The following is a 3991-nucleotide window of genomic DNA, read 5'->3' on the forward strand; positions in this document are numbered from 1 at the left end:
TGCCATCCAACCATCTCATCCACTGTCATCCCCTTCTCCTCCCACCTTCAATCTTTCCCAATATCAGGGTCTTTTTCAGTGAGTCAGTTCTTTGCATCAAGTGGCCAAAGTATTGGAGCTTCAGCTTCATCATCAGTCCTTTCAGAGAATATTCAGGATTGATTTCCTTTAGGATTGACTGGTTTGATTTCCTTGCAGTCCAAACCAAAATCATAATTTTTCTACCAAACAGGTATTGTTTGGCTGAAGTCTTTAAGAAGTAGGGTAGCTTAAAAACTAAATTTCCTAGCCAGTGGTTGCTCATAACAGGTTGAAAAGATCACAAAACTGATTAAAAATAATACTAAATACAACATTTAAAAGATCAAGTAAACTTCACATAAACACATTGGTAGTACTAAAATTTGTCATGAGTTCATGTTGTCTTAATTTTAACTTATAATTTCTGCCCCTTGACTATCAGTAAAGCATTCCCGAATTAGCTCTAAAATTATAATTTTGTTTAAACTTGGAAACTTATATAGTATATCAACCTGAAGGCATCAGTTATAGAGTTCAACATTAGTGAATTTTGGTGCTAAATCTGGAATAATTTGGTTATGTTCCTGATTACATCAGAGGAAAAGATTAAATGAACTCTTGTCCTTTCTAACCTGTGCAATCATAGGGCTTTTTTGAGTTTGAGCTATACTGTAGTTAAAGATGCAAACACAAAATGCATTAAAAATTTTCCAAGCCTATTATCGTTTTTTTGTCTGCCTAAACTACACTCATTCTCAGTCTATGAGATTCAGATAAAACTGACACCACCCAGGCCTAAGTCATGACTCAAGAGAGCAAAAAGAATAGCAGATCCTCTTGGGCAAGAGATTGGTTCCCTCACTGGAGCTATTGAGAAAAAGATTTTCTTTATCTGCTGAAGTTTCTAAACCATGAGGATGTAAGTTCAGAGCTGCTTGTGTGTGTGTGTGTGTGTGTGTGTGTGTGTGTGTGTGTGTGTGTGTGTGTATGTGTGTGTGTGTGTGTGTGTGTGTGCGCGCGCTCAACTGAGTCTGACTCTTTGCACCTCCATGGACTGTATGGCCTGCTAAACTCCTCTCTCCAAGGAATTTTCGAGGCAAGAATACTGGAGAGGGTTGCTCTTTCCTACTCCAGGTAATCTTCCTGACCCAGGGATCAAACCTGCATCTCTTTCATCTCCTACGTTGGCAGGCGGATTCTTTACCACTGCGCCACCTGGGAAACCCTCAGAGCTGCCTCCTGGGATTGCCTGCCTTAGAATGAAAGTAACTCTGAATAAAACAGAGCAGATCAAAGGAGTGATGTCATTTTTTTTAAAATTTTTAAATTTTTATTGGAGTATAGCTGCTTTACGTTAGTTTTTACTTTACAGCAAAGTGTACGTATATGTATAGTGTTTTTTGGACTTCCTTTCCATTTCGGTCAGCACAGAGCATTGAGTAGACTTCACTGTTCTATACAGTAAGTTCTCATTAGTTATCTGCTTTACACATAGTATCAATAGTGTGTACATATCAATCCCAATCTCCCAACATCTGAATCTCTGTATCTGAAATAGATCAAGTCACAGACTTCTAATTTCACAAATGAAGAAACAAGACAAAGACCAACTCTAAGGGAAACAAAAGATTATGAAAGAAAGAAGAAAAAAATTATAAAATGCTACAGGGATCCGCTGTGAATGACTTTAACGTACTCATAATAATGTAAATAACGAATATTGCAATATAACTATATTAGTTGGATTCGAGGATGAGAAGAGAGAGAGAGATGAATTGGATAATGGTGAAACAATACTAAATCTACCACATGAGGAAGTCAATTGATAATACTACGAAGCTGCAATACAAGCATATGATACTAAAATATAGCAAAAAAAATATAGAGTGGAAGATTTAGAAATCTTTGTTGTGTGTACTTGGTAGTCTTTTTTTTTTTTCAAGTATTTATTTATTTGGGTGCATTGGGTCTTGTTGCCCCTCCCAGAGTCTTCACTATGTCATGTGGGATCTTTCACTGTGGCACCAATTCTCTAGTTGTGATGTGCGGACTCAATAGTTGCCATGCACAGGCTCTAAATCAAGCAGGCTTCAGTAGGTACAGCAAGGAGGGTTATCTGCCCGTGGCATGTGGGACCTTACTTCACTGACCAGGGATCAAACCCGTGTCCCCTGCATTGCAGGGTGGATTCTTAAACAGTGGACCCCCAGGGCAGTCTCAGTAGTCCATTTTAATGGGAGTATTCAGATCTTTTATTTCCGCAAAATGTTCATGACTTCCCTATTTGATTATTTTCTTCCATCCATTTTCTCTTATCTCTATTTCTTAAATTTCTGTAATTCAGATGGTGGACCTCCTAGATGGTCCACAGTCCTCTGATTCCAAAACCTTTCCTTCCTTCTTACCCCTCATTGTCTTTTTGCTCTGCTTTCAGAAAGATGTCCTCAACTTATCTCTTTATCTTTCAATCCTTTATTTTTTTTTAATTTATAGTCATAATTTGAATTTTTATGAGCTCTTTTCTGTTCTCCTTATAGATGATAGACAGACAGATAGTCATCCTGTTCTAACGTTACGGCTAATGCACTCTCTCTTGTCAATCTGGGATACAAAAATGAAGTCGCTCAGTCGTGTTCGACTCTTTGCGACCCCATGGACTGCAGCCTATACCAGGCTCCTCCGTCCATGGGATTTTCCAGGCAAGAATAATGGAGTGAGCTGCTATTTCCTTCTCCAGGGGATCTTCCAGACCCAGGGATCAAACCTGGGTCTCCCGCATTGTAGGCAGACGCTTGACCATCTAAGCCACAAAAGACAGTGTTTTTATTTTCTTCCCTTGCCTGTGTTCATCTCTTCAGTTGCTGCTTTTGTCTGATTGTTTCCATCTTTGTCTTTCACACAAAGGCTGCCCTTAGATACTGAATGAATTCAGGTTTTCTATGAGTGCGGGGACTAGAAGGCTGGGGGCAAGCTCTGAGCACCTCTGGGTGCAGTGTGTTGAGGGGTGCTTTGCCCTGGGTGGTGGTTTAGGTAGCCCATGTCATTGAAGGAAGCCTGCTGTCAGGATCCTGAAGCTGGTCAGATTCCCCAAAGATGGTTTTTCCATTCCTAGGCCTGGGAGGTAGAGGTTTGGAAGCTAGCGTTCTAGGAACCAAGGGTGAGAAGATAAAATGGTTGTTTTTAGAATTTCATATGTTGTTTTTTTTTTTTTAATATTTATTTGTATTTATTTATTTGGCTGCTCCGGATCTTATGTGGCACTTGGGATGTTCAATCTTTAGTTGTGGCATGTGGGATCTAGTTCCCTGACCAGGGATTGAACCTGGGCTCCCTGCATTGGAAGCCCAGAGTCTTAACCACTGGACCACCAGGGAAGTCCCAGAATTTCACGTTAACATTCACCTAATTCTACTGTTTTTAGCATGGTACCAGTAGCTTCGATTTTGCCTAGTGTTGTCCTTCTCAAAAATCCTCTTTAGAATAAACTTGCGATCTTCTGTACTGGCTGGGGAGGCACAGATTGCCCATTCTAGAGAGTGGGGAGGAAGCTCTGTGACAGAGGAAGTGTCCAAATGCATCCTATAGACACTCAACTCATTCTCCTGTTTATAGCCTCGCATTTAACACAGTTCAAAAGCACCTAATGTCAACAATTTTTGAGAACTGGGGAATTCTGATATGTAAATTAATTGCTTCTTGACTTTCCCTAAAAGTTCCTTTCTAAAGTTTTAATAGGTAGTTACCACTTCTCAGTCTGCTTCTCAGTTTCTAGAATTTTCTTGTATTAACTCCTCTTTGTCGTTATGGATTTTGTTCTTCTTTTTAAATCACTATCACTTTGATGATATTATAAAAGGAAGCAAACACAAGTACATATATTTGACCCTTTATCTAGAAGTCTAAACTCAATTTTTTATCATTTTAACTATTACAGCAAGCACCCTAAAGCTATAGGTATTAGGTTTGTATA

General features: G+C 39.3%; 1 non-coding gene across 1 annotated transcript; it reads right to left on the bottom strand.

Annotated features, from left to right (window-relative positions):
• Window positions 1–3322: 3322 nt before the first annotated feature.
• Window positions 3323–3395, bottom strand: TRNAG-UCC (transfer RNA glycine (anticodon UCC)). Its single transcript has one exon. It is a non-coding gene; the product is annotated as a tRNA-Gly (tRNA).
• Window positions 3396–3991: the final 596 nt, after the last annotated feature.

This window comes from Giraffa tippelskirchi, chromosome 6 (assembly GCF_054371585.1).
Source record: "Giraffa tippelskirchi isolate mGirTip1 chromosome 6, T2T-mGirTip1v1.2.pri, whole genome shotgun sequence".
Taxonomy (NCBI): Eukaryota; Metazoa; Chordata; class Mammalia; order Artiodactyla; family Giraffidae; genus Giraffa; species Giraffa tippelskirchi.